We start from the raw sequence: 18177 nt of genomic DNA on the forward strand, positions 1-18177 counted from the left end.
ACATTGGTGGTGCCCCAACAGTATGTCTTGCTTCTTCATCTAGTTTCTCAACCAAAAAACAAGCTTTGTGTGTATTGGAGCTCCTTTAAGGTGAAAGAGGATGAGGATGAAGTATAACAAGATTTTCAGTTTAGTCTTCCTGGCAGCAACATATTCCCTACAATGGCAAAGATAATACAACTTAACAACAATTTTGATGGAGGACTCCTCATTCCAAACCAAGTTCCATCCTCTTGACCTATTGGATCGAGACTGTCCCCTTAGTGTTGAATGTGGAGAGATTTGGTTGTGGTGGACACAGGATCCTTGGATCTTCACCAAAACAGTTAGATCTCACTTCACCTGTAACCCATAAATCATCTTTGGAGAGAAGTAACCTTCATATCATTTTTGTGGGCTAGATTTATACCCAAGTTCCAATGAATACAATTGTGCTCTATAAATACTTAAAAGGAGTATTTGTTTTAAGTTTCAATTAATCCCACTATTGTCCTTGTTCTTCATTCAATAGATAGTTGCTGTGCCACAGAGCAGATCCCATTAATCGGTTTACTAACAAACTATTCACATAACCAAAGATGGATCATAGAATGTTACAGCACAGATACAGGACATTGGGCCTATTGCGTCTGTCCTGGTGTTTTTCTCCACAAGTCACCTAGTCGAATGCCACTCTCCTGTTCACTCCCAATAACCTATAATCATAGAATAATACAGCACAGAAGGAGGCCATTCGCCCCATCGTGTCTGTTGCTGGCTTTTTCTTGAGCTATCCAACAAGTCCCACTCCCCCACTTTTTCTCCAGAACCCTGCAATGTTTTTCCCCCTTCAATATTTATCCAATTCTCTTTTGAAAGTTATTATTGGAATTGTCTCCCACTACCCTTTCAGGCAGTGCATTCCAGATCACCACAACTCGCTGTGTAAAATTCCTCATGTCGCCTCTGGTTCTTTTGCCAATCACCTTAAATCTGTTTCCCTTCTGCCACTGGAAACAGTTTCTCGTCATTTACTGTCAAAACTGTTCATGATTTTAAACCCCTCTTTCAAATCTCCCCTTAACCTTCTCTGCTCCAAGGAAAGCAAACGCAGCTTCTCCACATAACTGAAGTCCTCATCCCTAGTACCATTCTTGTAAATCTCTTCTGCACCCTAAGGGCTCTCCAAGGCCTTGACATCCTTTTTAAAGTGTGGTGCCCACAATAGAACACAATACTCCAGCTTCAGATTTGAGGGAAGCATACAGTACTAACTAGTGGTTTACTTCCTTGCTTTTGTACTCTTACATCTCTAGTAATAAAGCCAAGAATCCCACATGCTTTGTTAATAGCCTTCTCAACTTATCCTGCCACCATCAAAGATTTGTGTACATACACCCAATGTCTCGGTTCCTGTCCCCCCTTTAAAATGTTATAATTTTGTTTATATTGCCTCTCCTCATTCTTACTTCTAAAATGCATCACTTCACACTTCTCTGCATTAAATTTCATCTGCCATGTGTCCGACCAATTCACCAGTCTATGTCCTCCTGAAGTTTGTTTCTATCCTCCTCATTGTTTACTACATTTCCAAGTTTTGCGTCACCTGTAGACTTTGAAATTGTGCCCTGTATGCCCAAGTCCAGGTCATTAATATACATCAAAGGGAACAGTGGCCCCAATACTGACCCCTGGGGAACACGACTGTATACTTCTCTCAAATCTGAACAACAACCTTTCCACTACTCTCTGCCCCTTAGCCAATTTCCTATCCACGCTGCCAGTGTCCCATTAATCCCATGGGCTTTAATTTTGTCAACGTCTATTACATGGTACTTTGTCAAACACCTTTTGAAAGTCCTTATACACAACTTCAACCGCACTACCCACATCAACCCTTTACGTTACTTCAAAGAATTTGATCGTGAATATTTCTTTTCATTAAGCAACTATCCACTTCCCTTTTTAAAGTCCTATGGACTCTGCTTCAACAATGTTATGTGGCAGAAAATTCCACATACTGGCTACTCTGAAGAGATTTTTTTACTTTAATTGTTTTCCTTCTGGCCGGACTCCCATCCTCCATGCACTGTGAACATTAGCTGCCCATCTCCTATCAAACACCAAATCCTGCTCACCCATCAACCCGGTTTTTGTGATGTACATTGCCTCCTGGTCCCTCCCCCAGTGCCTCAGATTTAGAATTCTAACCTTGCTGTTTAAATCTCTTCAATGACCTCATCCTCCCTATCTTTGTTCTACAACCCCATCCTCAAACTCTACATTCCTCAGACTCTGGTCTGTTGTACATTCCTTGTCCCTTTCCGTTGTCCCACCATTAGCGGATATGCCTTCAGCCACCTCACACACTCCGGAATTCACTTCCTACATACCTCTGCCACTCCACCTCCCTGGAATTCACTTCCTACACCCTTCTACCACTCCATCTCCCTGCGCTCCTTTAAGATGCTCTTTAAAGCTCACCCCTTTGGCCAAGCTTCTGATCACTCCTCCCAATCTCCCTTGTTTTGGCATCTATTATTTTGTTTATGCCTCTGTGAAATACTTTGGGACATTTTGTACATTAAAAAAGCAATTTAATGACTTTGTTGTCTTAAATTTGTACCATTTCACCAGCCAATAGAAACCATTACTTACTTGCCTGTAATTCTAATAATCTTGTTTAAATCCCTTCCTGACCTCATCCTCCCTATCTTTGTAAGCCTCTCCAGCTCTACAACCCCATCCTTGGCAGCTACTCCAGCTCTACAACCCCCCCTCAAACGCTACACTCTATAGCTGCAATAGTGAGGGATTTCAACGACCCCAATATTAACTGGGGGGAAAGTCATGTGAATGGTACAGAGGATGAGGAATTCCTAAACTGCATTCAGGAGAATTTCTTTAGCCAGTATGTAACAAGCCCAACAAGGGAAGGGGATGTTCTGGACTTGGATTTAGGGAATGAAATGGGGCAGGTGGAAAGGGTTTCAGTGGGAGAGCATTTTGGTGCTAGTGATCAGAATTCAGTAAGATTTAGGGTAGTAATGGAAAAGAACAAGGGTGGACCAAAAAAAAAAAGCGTTCTCAATTGAAGTAAAGCCAATTTGACCAAAGTGGACAGGAAACAGCTACTTGATGGTAAATCAGTATCAGAGCAGTGGGAGGCATTCAAGGAGGAGATCCTGAGGGTACAGAGCAAGTATGTTCCTTTAAAAGAAAAAAGATGGGGCTAACAAATCTAGAGCCCCCTGGATGTCAAGGGACACACAGGGTAAGATAAAGAAAAAAAGGGAAGCTTACGACAGATACCGAGAACTCAATACTGCAGAAACTCTAGGGGAGTATAAGTAGTGCAGGGGTGCAATTAAAAAATATATCAGGAAAGCAAAAAGAAAACAGGAGAGAATGTTGGCAAGTAAAATCAGGGAAAACCCAAAAATGTTTTATAAAAACATTAACAAGAGGATAACGAGAAAGAGTGGGGCCTATTAGAGACCATAAAGGAAGGGTGTGGAGGTAGAAGACATGGGTATGATTCTTAATGAATATTTTGCATCTGTTTTCACAAAAAAAAGAGAGGGGCGATGTAGACTTTGCAATGAGGGAGGAGGAGGGTGAAATATTAGACGAGATAAACAGTGAGAGCGGAAGTATTAAGGCTTAGAAGCTTTGAAAGTGGATAAATCCCCAGGGCCGGATGAAATGTATCCCAGGCTATTAGGAAAGAAAGGAGGAAATAGCAGAGGCTCTGACCATCATTTTCCAGTCCTCTCTGGCTACAAGTGTGATGCGAGGGGACTGGAGGACTGCTAATGTTGTACCTTTGTTTAAAAAGGGATAGACCGAATAATTACAGGCCAGTCAGCTTAACCTCAGTGGTGGGAAAATTAGTGGAAAAAATCCTGAGGGATACGATAAATTTTCATTTGGAAAGACATGGATCAATCAAGGACAGTCAGCATGGATTTGTCAAGGGAAGGTAGTGTCTGACTAACTTGATTGAATTTGTAGAGGAGGTAACCAGGAGAGTTGATGAGGGCAGTACATATGATGTCGTGTATATGGATTTCAGCAATGATTTTGATAAGGTCCCACATGGTAGACTGGTTACGAAAGTAAAAGTCCATGGGATCCAGGGCAAAGAGGCAAGCTGGATCCAAAATTGTCTCAGAGGCAGGAAGCAAAGGGTAATGGTTGATGGATGTTTTTGTGACTGGAAGGCTGTATCCAATGGGATTCCGCAGGGCTCAGTGCTGGGTCCCTTGCTTTTCGTGGTATATATCAATGACTTGGACTTGAATGTTGGGGGTATGATTAAGAAGTTTGCAGATGACATTAAAATAGGCTGTGTGGTTGATAATGAAGAAGAAAGCTGTGGGCTGCAGGAAGATATCAATATACTGGTCAAGTGGGCAGAACAGTGGCAAATGGAATTCAATCCCGATAAGTGTGAGGTAATGCATTTGGGGAGGTCTAACAAGGCAAGGGAATATACATTAAATGGTACGACACTGAAAAGTGTAAAGGAACAAAGGGACCTTGGAGTGCAGGTCCATAGATCCCTGAAAGTAGCAGGCCAGGTAGATAAGGTGGCATATGGAATACTTGCCTTTATTCGTCAAGGCATGGAATACAAGAGTAAGGAGGTTATGCTTGAACTGCATAAAACACTAGTTAGTCCACAGCTGGAGTACTGTGTGCAGTTCTGGTCACCACATTACAGGAAAGATATGATTGTACTGGAAAAGGTGCAGAGGAGATTTACAAGGGACTGGAGAATTTTGGCTATGAGGAAAGATTGGAGATGCTGGCTCTGTTTTCTTTGGAACAGAGGAGGCTATGGGGAGATCTGATTGAGGTGTATAAAATTTATGAGGGACCTGGATAGAGTGGATAGGAAGGACCTGTTTCCCTTGGCAGAGGGGTCAACAACCAGGGGGCATAGATTTAAAATAAATGGGGGGAGGTTTAGAGGAGATGAGGGGAAATTTCTTTACCCAGATGGTGGTGGGTGTCTGGAAATTTGCATGAAAGGGTGGTAGAGGCAGAAAGCCGCACCACATTTAAAAAATACTTGGATGTGCACTTAAAGTGCCGTAACCTACAGTGCTACGGACCAAGAGTTGGAAAGTGGGATTAGGCTGGATAGCTCTTGGTCGGCCAGCGCGGACACGATAGGCCGAAATGGCCTCCTTCTGAGCTGTAAATTTTTATTTTATTATCCCATCACAACCCCTTCATAATCTAAAATACCTCAATCCTAATTCCTAAGGTCACCCATTAACCTCCTTAGCTCTACTTAACTTCTCAAGTTTCCCTTTATAACAGTCACTCTCATTCCTGGTAACACCTGGTGAATCTACACAAACTTTTCACAGTTTTTATATTATTCCTAAGATGGTATGCCCAACCCTATACACAATACTCCAACTGTTCAACCATATCTCCTCACATTTGCATTCTTTACCTCTAAATACCAACGTTTCGGTTTGCCTTCATGGCCTTATCTAGACTGCCACTTGTAATGGCCAATAATGCTGCTTGTTTAAGTCCTTCTCCATTTAAAATATATGATTTATAACTTCTTCCTCCAGTCTTGCTTCCAAAATGTCTTACTGTACATTTCTCAACATTGAGCTGCATCAGTAACTTCCCTATCCTGTTAGAATGTAGGAGGACATAGAAAGACTTTCACTGTTCATCAGAATTTGCCATACTCTCACTTTGGTGTTATTTGATATTGTTCATCAATTTGAAGTCCAGATCATTTATGTATATTTAATAAATAAAACAGCCCCAACACAGACCCCCTATGGAACACTGACCCCCACTACTTTCAAGTCCAAAAAATGTACTTAATTATCTTCTATCAATGGGTCTATAAAAAGCCTTTTTATTGTGAGTTATTGTTACAGATGTTTTCTCATACTTCACCTTGGCCTTCCTAGCTTCAATCTTTGGAACTTCTTTTAAATCTTTATATTTGCCCTGGCTTTCATTTTTATTATCTTCCCTGTAAGCGCTAAATACTTCTTTATTTTGTTTGAAATATGATTTTCTCTTTCCATTTGTTCAATGCACTCGTGTCTTACTGGAATGGACTTGATTTTCCAAACTCTTGTTTAAATATTTTCCATTGCTTATCTATGGTTCTGTTTGCCAAGTTTTCCTTCCAATTATTCTCGGCAGGGCATAGTTCTTTTTTTATTTCATTAGGAGTTACTCCACTCCACACCCCTAGTCAAGTTCCCTAGTCCCCGACTTCTTTTTCCATTCTGTTCTTGAATCTAATTATATTGTGGTTACGGTTTCCCAAATGGTCCTCTATTACTTGCTCGGCTTGGGAATCAGGTCTAATGGCACAGCAAAGGTTACCAGATGTGTGTTATTGGCAGCAGTTGCAAGTTGCATGGGTTTGGTGTGGGGGGGGAGTGGGAGGGGAGAGTGCTGTTCTCAGCCAGACATTTTCCCCTCTCAGCAAGGTGGTTATGGTGGGGGGGGGTTGGTAGAGAAAGAGGGGGTTGGGGGGAAATTCTTGTTCTTGGGACGTTCACCATTCCTGTTCAGGGGGAGGACATTCATAGGCTTGGTTGTGACTTTACCACTACACTTCTATTCCATTGCACTCAACAGCTGTTGCTTCCACTTCCAAAGGCGCTAGAAGGACCTCCTGACTTGTGGCTCTGATGGAAGGTCACCGACCTGTAACATTAAATCTGTTTCTCTCTCCACTGATGTTGCCTGACCTGCTGAGTATTTCCAGCATTTCCTCTTTTTATTACAAGTAACTGGAATGGACTATTTCAGTGCATACATCTTATATTCACACAGTAAGTGTGTGAAATATTTTATGAATAGGTTAAAAAGTATGAATGAATGTTGGTCCTTCAGATACAATTCATTCTATATACAGAATGTATAAAGAAACATATTTTACCACACGGGATACTCATGTCTTGAAGCTGACCCAGCAAATGAACGAACAACATTTGAGAGTGAACAGTGACTCACTGGGGACAAGGGCGGGGTGGCGAGAAGTGACTCACCACGCGCGCACGATCATCTGGAGCTTTCAACTACAAGTTCAGGCAAGTATTCACTTGAAAAAATGACTAGTTTTGGTACATTTGTGTGACCTAAAAGTATAATACACAAGAGTAAACAGTGAAATGGCAAACATGTCATGATTACCTGTCAACTGCTAACCCACTATGACACTATTGTTCATAGGCTATGGGGTTACTGCCACATGCAATGTCGTGTGTTCCTTTGTTATTACATATCCTCCAAAGATTGCATTTGTGATTAAAAACATTTGTTAGCATATTTCTTTTTCAGGAGTGTAAATCATTTAAATCCGTTAAAGCTTTAATGATCTTCACCAATTGGAACTCATCATTGCATCATGTCAGTATCTGGGGTTCAGTTTTAATGCCATTGAATTCTTCTGGTTTTAAATCGGCGAGTAAAGTCTTGTATACAAGGGCTAACTGACATGCAGTTTCATTCAAAATATTCTCAAAAACTCTTGAGCACTGATTGAAATCATGATCCTAAGCCATTTTTCTTTTGTATACTGGATAGAAGTGTACATTCTTAAAAAAAATGCAATAAACCTGGGTTTTGGCATTGAAGTCCCTGTAAAATACTGGAGCATCTTCTAAATTAGTCTCGACACTTCATTAGGGTTTCACATTAGGAGATGATCCTTTCTATTGAATCTCAATGCCTCCCTCTGGAATCAAGTCAGGACTCAACTCCAGAGTTATGTGGTCACTTAGAAGTTGCTTCAAAGCAGAAACTGTTTCACAACACCAGCGTTAACCACAATCTAAGAGAGTTTGAGACTTTTAAAGAGCAGAGGTGTGTGGGCAACATCAGTCAATCTTTATTGACAGAGTCACTAAATGTCCTTCAGTGAAGATGGCATGTCGAGGCCCCAAAACACCTAGACATGGGAGAGCAGTACTGTGGCATACATCAGCCGTGGTGGCTCGGGCAGGGCCAGGTCCCACCGGGTCTCCGCTCCTTCCTCCCAATAGAGGGTTGGGCATGGATACAGGGCATCATGCAGGCGGACTTGAAAGATTAAGGCTCATAGGGCTGGAAATTGGCCAGCCTTGCACCCGTATTTTCAGCGATATTTTGCCATTTTTGGCGGCAAAAGGTGATCCGGTAAATTGGCCAAAGTCTTGTACTGGGGGTTTTGAAATACCGCTGAAAGGCGGATCACCGGCATGCAGGATGAAAAAAAACACTATCGCTTTAAATTGACCATACGGCACACCTGTATTTTGGGTGGAAAAAATACACCCGAGAAAAGCCTGCAGTAGGTATGAAGACCTGCTAAAGTGGTAAGTTAAAGTTTTTATTTTTTTAATTCTTTTTCAGTGATTCGCAAGATAAGTATCTTGTGAATGATGATCTTGTGAATGTTTGGTGATTGGAAGCCAGGTCGCTGTATTGCAGTGCGGGCACGCACAGGCATCGTCCACCCTTCGGGATTTGGAATATTAGTTCGGGATCTGGAACATTGAAACACCTGTGAACTCATCCCTTTTTGGCGTGGAAGCAAGACATCCTCGCTTCGAGGGACTGCCTATGATGATGATCTTGCGAATGTTTGGTGATCTTTTATTTCTTGCAATTTGTAGGTATTTCTTCCCCTCCCCTCCCCTCCCAGGGCCCGTCTTTTAGTGGTAATCAGCCTCGGACTAAAATTGGCGAGATCACGGTCTCCGCTGTGAATCCTTGTGCAATGCCGATTTTTACTTCTGGGCACATTTTTTTCCAATTTTAGGCCTTTAAAAAATGGCGGAATGATTAGCAGTATTTTTGCCGAAAAATGCCACAAATTTGCCGCCATCACCAAAAGTCCAATTTCTCGCTCTCAATGTCAGTTTCCTAAAGATATTTGAAATCCATTTGTTTTTAAATTTCGGACTGTCTTCAGCCAGAATGACTCCCTCCTCCCCCAGACAGAGTGGCAAAAGTGCCTCTCCGACACTCCTAGTAGCGGCAGGTCTGGGTGCCAGCCCATTTATGTAAATAGCCTCACCCCCAGGGGTCCTGCCCTGCTGCGCTTGTGGTAGTGGAGTGGGCCATCAGGGATTTCAGCCCCTATTTGCTTATCCACCATGCAGTTCTGTGTATCTCTACCTGCAGTAATTTGGTCATGGATGGTCCTTTAAATTGGGAGTTTGCCATTCTGCACAGGATTGGAATCGCTCAATAAATGTTTAAAAAACACACATCAATAAATCAGGTTTCATTGTTCAAATGATTCATTTGCTTTAATCCTTGGTTGCAATGACATCAAATAAATATCAATTTCTTTCTTTGCATATAATCATGTGCTAAACAAATAAGCATCAGAGAAACAGGCAAGCAGTACGAACAGTGAGAAAACAAACCTTTACTAATAAAAGTGAAGTGTCTACACTATTAAACCTGAAGCCCCTTTAGTAATGCAGTATTAGCTGATATCATTTACCTCCAATGTAATCTAAACTACATACCCGCATCCATGCTAGTTTTGTCTGGATAAATGAGATTATGTATGAATTTTCCATGAGCAAGACTTTTCAATTTATTATTAGACAGCCCTCACTTTTCATCAACTGCTAATAATTCTCAAAAAGGAATCAAATACTGTGCTGTAAATTAAAATGACCAAAGGGTGCCCTTGATACCTTCTTGTGATCATAAAAAGGCTTCAATTGACCAAGTTACACGATGGCTTTCGTACCTTCATGTAAATTGGAAGCAAAAAAAGAGAAAAAAAAAAATCAATAACAAATTTCCTCCCTACTTCAGTTCTCTTCCGTACATCACCCACTCCAGGTCATAGCCACTGATCCAGCAACTGCTCATTAATGGAAGCTGATGAAAGTAGATTGCAGCACTCCCACGCCTCCTCTCAATCTTCTTGAAACTCTGCCATAACTAATAGCCAGCAAGTCATGACCCTGAGTGTCTATTGTATAACGGAAGCAATTCTCTATGCGCCTATTGTGCTCTGTTCCGGTTTCATCAGTTGCTTCTTCTGGAGATATGCAATACGGATATCAATTGTCTTTCTTCACAATAAAATACTAACTTCACAGGCATTAAAAGCCAAAAACATTTCTGTATGTATTACAAGGCATTAATATATATTTAAATTTGTCCCGTCAAATTTTTTAACCATATTAATGCATCATCAGTCCATAATGCCTTAAAGTATAAAATTGATGAATTGATTTTTTAATGCACAGGATCATTATTCTAACTAAACTGTCCATTTGTTCTTGAGACGGCCTGAATTTATGGGAAAGAAAGAAATTCTATTGGTGCAGATAAAATCACAAGGTAAGAATCACAAGCACTGACAGAGGGCCAGGTCAAGGTCAGTGATGCATTGAGTGGGTGGGCACATCCAAACATACATACTGGCATACGCCCGCCCACGGCCGCCAGTGACCCCACCGAAGCTTGCAGGGTTGGAGGGTGGAGTCACAAAATGTGGCCCCCCCAGAAGGGGCCGCATAATGTGGCACAACTGGCCACGGGTACTGCTGCCTTCAAGCTCTGGAATTCCCACCTTAAACCCCTCCACCCCGCTCCAAGTCGCTCCTTAAAACTTACCTCTTTGACCAAGTTTTTGGTCACTTGTCCTACTATCTTTGTGGCTTGGTGTCAAATTTTGTTTGGAAACGCTCCTGTCTGGTGCCGTAGGGTTATCATATTTTAAATGTGCTATATAAATGCAAGTTATTTTTCTTGTTATTGAAATGTGCAAAGCCATGGTATGAATATTACTGACAAACAACACCGTAGGGCATATGGACGTGAAGGGGAATAATAGTGGTTAAAGACATGGGCAAACGTTTCTGCATTAGCGAGAAAGGTTAACAAGGATAATAAGCAAGGTAGAAGTGAAAATTACACAGTTAAACCAATTACATTATACATGCCTTGACGGCAAAGGTAGAATACTGGTGGAGGAAATTTCCATGCACCAAAATCACCTTCATCTCAAGTTTAAAAGCAAACCTGCATCTTCTTGGAGATAGCAGTGTGGACAAATGCTGGACCTCTCCACATGAAACAGCTGGCTCCTTATGAACAAGAAATTTTAGGTATTCTCAGAAGGGACAATGAAGGCGGCATGGCATCTACTGAGATTGGAAATGAATGCAGAACTTATGGTATGTACCGCGTCATTGATAGACTATGATTTGTACAGTATGTTAGACCAATATGTCCACACACACCAATTGGGTGCAAGCAGATAATAGTGCACGCAATGACAATATAGTAGGCCATTGGTTAAATGTGCTTATTTATTCATAATGTGGCATACACTCTCTTCATGGAGCAAGCAGAACTCAATTACACTCGAGCCACATCCCAAGAAGACTACTTCATTAGGGTGCCAGCCATCACTACTCCACTTGAAGCCGACACCATCATAGACAGACACATTGCAGGAGATGTTGCTGAGGGAACCTGGGGTGCATCACCAACTGGTAATAAGGAAGGGACATTGAACCACTACCAGAGTTGGAGAGATGTATGCTTTAGTGACCTGTTTTTCAAATGGAAGCTGGTATAGGATCGGAACTATATTTAGGAGTCACTTGCCTTCTTACACAATACATTGAAAGGTGGTCTGTGTAGTATAAAAAGGAGTCTAGTGCCCAGATATGTACTGCTGTATCCTACATGTGAAGCAATGGTCTTCACTGCAGTCTAGCATTAAGCCTGTGGTGACACCAACAGCTTCTGCAGTGGTGCCATCAGTTCTACAGGTCACATCCAAACATACATAGGAGCATCCTCCATCAATGTTCCCACTGCTGCTATCCAGGCTCAAGTCCAAACTCCAAGCTGTAGTCATGGCCAACCTCAACAACCATGAGAGAGAGAGATTGCAAGTAGAGTTCAACAGAAAAATCATAAATGTTTGCAATATTAACATTAGTTTACAATGAATCTGACTAGTTCCTTAAACATTCACAGGGAGCACGTACCATCCAGCCAAATGGCCAGCAAGTCTCCCGACTAATCCTTCTGCCCAACCTCATTCAGGTGAGTAAGTACTACCAGCTATCTCCAAGTACCATTCAATTAATAATGCAATGTAGCTTGCATACCACCATGAACTGAGAAAGTGCTCAAATTTTGTGTAACTCAAGTAATAAAAAGAAATTAAAGTATGTTAAGGAAAACAAATGAAAGGTTATTGCAGCCAGGGCCCCCAAGTCTGATAAAGAATACCTATTGCTCAAGTTCTGCAATGGCAAGTTTAATTTACTCTAAACTCCAGTCATTAACTGTTCACCTTGGCTGAGGGAGAGAGATAAAACTGTCACTTTCCAATTGGCCTTCATATATTGTAGCATTCACAGCTCCGAGGTGTAATATCACCCCACCATGAAAACTTGAAAGCTCGAACATACAAGTCCAGCTATTATCAGTTTACCAAAGAATGGGCAGTTTGCTAAAATGAAACACCTTTATAATCTACTTTTTAAAAAAAATCGACAACACAGTGCCCTAGGCCTGTACAGCAAAGTACGAACATCATGGCGGACAGGAATGGATGACTTGAAAACAATCTTGGGATTAGTGGTTGAAATAACATTTTTGCACATTTTGTTGAATTGAACAAATATTCCTAAAGCACTATTTTATGGTTTATATTCAATGGTTTCTGTAGTGGTGATACTCCAATAAAGGTAAGGATTGAGCGCAGCATTAATATGATCTGCAGAGTCCAAAGCTGCTGAAATTGTTTGAACAGTAGAACAGCACCATGTGAGTTGCTAGCACTATTGCACCAGAACCTTTTTTGTAGCAGGTGACATGGATGTAATGCAGAGCGTATGTCTATATAACAAACCTCAGTGCCTGTCGTGAACATGGTGAGTGCAGTATGCATTGTGACTGACAATTTTGTCCTGCTGAATGGTTAAGTGTGTGTAAATCTCTCCATTTCCGGCTTTGTAATTGGCTAATTTCTACTATCACTTCACCAATCATACTGTGTAAAAAAAAAAGCTTTCCTTTGAAAAAAATGCTCTTCATAAAAAGGTTCTATCAACAAAACTCCCCAAATCACATGATAGTAAGAGGCTGATTCAGATAACAGTTCCTCCATTATTATATCCCTAAAAATAGAAACAAACGTTTTTTAAAAAATATATATTTTTGTAAAAAAAACAATCCAGAAAAAAGGAGGTTATAAACTTACCCATTTCATGATAAAAAAAAAGTGATCCAGCAACTTTTGGCCGCACAGCCTGATGCACCCTGCGCCCTCCTCTCCCAGTGGTATCCTCAACCTGAGGGTAACTCTTCCGCAACACAACATTGCCCACACTGGGCCACCTCACTCCAGTGAGCAGCACAAGAAACGCTCATGCGTGCAGAACCCTCAATGAGCCGTCTCTTTCTACGCCCCACTGCACTGGTTAGTAACATGCCTGCAAGGTGCTCCCAGGTCACATGAACATCTTCAGTGCACCCAGCCCGTGTCCCAAGTGGGCCCAGGCTCCAAGCCCGACCAAGAACCTTCACTGGAAGAACTAGTGGGTCAACTATTTTATTCAACTCACCTACTTGTTGCAAGAAATCATGAATCCGAAGAAATTGCCAATTATAAAAGAAATGATGATTTTATAAAAGAAGTACTTATGCCAGCTCAGCAGACATGGTGACCAAAGGTCATTACAAGGTCAGAATGATAAGGGATTTTATCACGGAGCTGTAGGATAAGCAAAATGTCTGTAGAAGAACAAGACATTTAGAAAAGAGATAAAAGAAAAAGCTGACCCCACGAGGATGGGAGGGGACTGTCAGATATTCCCTCCCCTGTAAAAATGATTGACACCAGGTATTCACCAGCCCATTGAAAGAGAGAGAGAGAAACAGGCAGTTTTGGGGAATGAGTTTCCCCAAGGTGGATGCATGCTGGCTACAGCCCAACACCTCCAATAGCTCAGGGAATGACCAAACAGAAGTGATCACTGCCACAGGCTGCAGAGGTCCACCCAATCCGAGACCACTGTCCGTCCGTCCATCCATTCTGGGGCCGTAGAGCGCCCTCATCTGTCACGGGTTGTATGTCTACTATATCTTAATCGCACATTGTATCGGATTATGCTTAAAACGGTCACTCTTTAATAAAACGCCTTACAACGCCCAAGACCCTTTGGGTAATGTGTGTGTGACCCATGATCCAAATCTTACATAGTTGCATATTGAACTTATTCTTATCATTTGGCATGTGGTGTTTATTTAATATATTGTTGAAGACCCCTCGTAATACGATTTCCACAAATCAAATGCGATGCTTCAAATCATCAGTGCAGAGGAGAGTAGCAAGAGATGGCACAATGAGGTTTCTGTATTCATGAGCATTTCTTGCGTTGCTCACTGGAGTGATGCGGCCCAGTCTGGCCAATGTAGCATTGGTGCTGCTCAGAGAAAAATTAGAAAATGATTGGAAATATCTGCTTTGTTTTGTGCAAATCATGAAACAAGGGGCATACTTCCAGTTATCGGATTCATAATGTATTTGTTCCGTTAGTCTGGAATGTATTGAAGATGGAATCAGCCACCAAGGATGTCCACATGGAAAATGTAAAATATAAATGACATGCTTGGATTTTTTAAAATCATATATTTAAAAATTTACCACACAAACAAAGCAATCATTATATTTAAAAACTTAAGTCAGCACACTGGGGAGGATCAAAGGCTCTATTTAAAAGACTAGATGTAAAAGTTCACTTGTGTAAAACCTCACTCAGTACAACTACAGAGAATGGGCTGCTTATTAAAAAAAAATGCTGAATTCATATAATTGCTGAGCAGCAAAACATGATTGAGCAGGACCGCTGTCTTTAGACAGAATTTAAAAATGCTTAAAAATGTAAAATAGCACCAATTACATCATGAAGGAAAAATAAATTAAAACTTTCGACTTTTAAAATTATGGGCTGACAGTTCCGGCCTCGCCTGGTGCATACGAAGTGCGCGCAGACCCGGCGAGGCCTCGCAAAAGCCGGTTCTCGGGCCGCGATGCGCATGTGCCGAAAACTGGCTTTTCCAATCTGTCAAAATTTCTTTAGACAGATTCCAAGCAACCCCGGGAGAAGGACAGCCGCGTGACAGAGATTGGGTTATTTGCCCAACTCCTGCCCAGTGGTGAATGTCCTTCAAACTTATGTCTGGTAAAAGCAGGCACGTGGCTTACTTTAACCAGTGTAACACTTAAAACATAGAAAAATTACATTTAATCATACATTTTTATGCTAAAAATCCTGTCCATTAAGGAAGCTTATTTTTAACCCTTTTAAAACTCAAAAATTCCAAAACATATTTTGTTTTCTAAAACATTTAATAAATATGCAAGGTGTTTTTTTTAAAAAAAAATATTTATTATGCTGTTTTAGGGGGTCATTCTCATTGATAGTAATGGGAGCCCATACAAACGGAGTTCCCATTATTATCAATGAGAATACTACCTAGTGATTGGTGCTCGAGGCCCACGTGATTGCAACATAGATGTCCGTACGTGGAAGACAGATCCCCGGAAGTCGCGCAGCGAATGAAGGCCTCAATTATTAAGGATGTCATAGCAGCGCATTTGGAAAATGGTGACATGATAGGTCCAAGTCAGCATGGATTTGTGAAAGGGAAATCATGCTTGACAAATCTTCTGGAATTTTTTGAGGATGTTTCCAGTAAAGTGGACAAAGGAGAACCAGTTGATGTGGTATATTTGGACTTTCAGAAGGCTTTCGACAAGGTCCCACACAAGAGATTAATGTGCAAAGTTAAAGCACATGGGATTGGGGGTAGTGTGCTGACGTGGATTGAGAACTGGTTGTCAGACAGGAAGCAAAGAGTAGGAGTAAACGGGTACTTTTCAGAATGGCAGGCAGTGACTAGTGGGGTGCCGCAAGGTTCTGTGCTGGGGCCCCAGCTGTTTACATTGTACATTAATGATTTAGACGAGGGGATTAAATGCAGTATCTCCAAATTTGCGGATGACACTAAGTTGGGTGGCAGTGTGAGCTGCGAGGAGGATGCTATTAGGCTGCAGTGTGACTTGGATAGGTTAGGTGAGTGGGCAAATGCATGGCAGATGAAGTATAATGTGGATAAATGTGAGGTTATCCACTTTGGTGGTAAAAACAGAGATAGACTATTATCTGAATGGTGACAGATTAGGAAAAGGGGAGGTGCAACGAGACCTGGGTGTCATGGTACATCAGTCATTGAAGGTTGGCATGCAGGTACAGCAGGCGGTTAAGAAAGCAAATGGCATGTTGGCCTTCATAGCGAGGGGATTTGAGTACAGGGGCAGGGAGGTGTTGCTACAGTTGTGCAGGGCCTTGGTGAGGCCACACCTGGAGTATTGTGTATTGTGTACAGTTTTGGTCTCCTAACTTGAGGAAGGACATTCTTGCTATTGAGGGAGTGCAGCGAAGATTCACCAGACTGATTCCCGGGATGGTGGGACTGACCTATCAAGAAAGACTGGATCAACTGGGCTTGTATTCACTGGAGTTCAGAAGAATGAGAGGGGACCTCATGGAAACGTTTAAAATTCTGACGGGTTTAGACAGGTTAGATGCAGGAAGAATGTTCCCAATGTTGGGGAAGTCCAGAACCAGGGGTCACAGTCTGAGGATAAGGGGTAAGCCATTTAGGACTGAGATGAGGAGAAACTTCTTCACCCAGAGAGTGGTGAACCTGTGGAATTCTCTACCACAGAAAGTAGTTGAGGCCAATTCACTAAATATATTCAAAAGGGAGTTAAATGAAGTCCTTACTACTAGGGGAATCAAGGGGTATGGCGAGAAAACAGGAAGGGGGTACTGAAGTTTCATGTTCAGCCATGAACTCATTGAATGGCGGTGCAGGCTAGAAGGGCTGAATAGCCTGCTCCTGCACCTATTTTCTATGTTTCTATGTTTCTAGACCGGAATCCGACATTTCTCAGGCAACAACAGGTAGTTTTGTAGATTTTTTGGGGATCGGATGCGTTCATACGAAGGAAGCCTCCGACTGCAATTTTCGACTCATTAAGTAATTGGATAATATACAACTTGGATATATTATAAATCATTTGGATAAGTTTTTAATATATATATTTACTTTTAATTCAATACATTTATAATTTAATGTAATTGGATACAATTATATAATTTGGCCTATATAGATTCATATGTATAACAATTATACAATGAGATATTCCTAATTATAGATACATATTTCAAATATATTTCTATATCATGCAAGCTTCTGATGCTCATTTGAATTATATTTAAAAAGAGATAGGAGTTGGCAAAGGAAGAACTCACATTTATGTAATGCTTTCCATGACTACTGAATGTTCCAAAGCACTTCATAGCTAATGAAGTATTTTGAAGGGCAGTCACAGTTGTAATGTAAGGAAAGGCAATAGCTATTTTGTACACAGCGAGGGCCCACAAACAACAGTGAGGCAAAGGAGCAGACAACCTGTTTAGTGATGTTGGTTAAGGGATAAATATTGGCCAGGACACCAGGGAAACTCCTTGCTCTTCAAGTGCCTAGAGATATTTTATATCCACCAAATGACAGATGGGGTCTGCGTTTAAAGTCTCATCCGAAAGACAACACCTCCAAAAGTGCATCACTCTTTCAATACTTCACTAAAATGTCTGCACTGATTAGCTGCTCAAGTCTCTGGCATGGGGCTTGTACCCACAACCTTCTGACCCAGAGAAAACCGTGCTACCACTGAGCCAAGGGTAAATGACACATTTATTTCAGGTGTGTGTAAGCAGTACAATATTAATGATACAAAAATACAGCGATGATAGGAGATAGTTCAATTTAAGAGGGCAGATCGCGACCTACAAAATGTGTTAGATAAAATGTGCACCCAAAGGAAACAATGGCAGGTAACATGTAATAAAGATGATCTAAATTATTGATCATAGGAAGGGAAAATGGAAGACATACCTACATTATGAATGGTATCAAAATAGCCAAGAGTAAAGTCAAAGATCTAGGGGTATTAGTAAACTTAGTAGTTATGCCCAATTACTATGGGACTGCAACCAATAAGGCATACAGAATGCTTACTGCATAGCAAAACCATACAAGAGAGTACAAGTTAAAGGAAGTCATGCTTAAACTGAGGTACTCTAT

General features: G+C 41.3%; 1 protein-coding gene across 2 annotated transcripts in view; it reads right to left on the bottom strand.

The window, feature by feature from the left end:
- The window catches only part of LOC139228122 (SHC-transforming protein 1-like), a 127764-nt gene that overhangs the window by 34611 nt on the left and 74976 nt on the right, over positions 1 to 18177 (bottom strand). The window lies entirely within an intron of this gene.

This window comes from Pristiophorus japonicus, chromosome 17, assembly GCF_044704955.1.
Source record: "Pristiophorus japonicus isolate sPriJap1 chromosome 17, sPriJap1.hap1, whole genome shotgun sequence".
NCBI classification, from domain to species: domain Eukaryota; kingdom Metazoa; phylum Chordata; class Chondrichthyes; family Pristiophoridae; genus Pristiophorus; species Pristiophorus japonicus.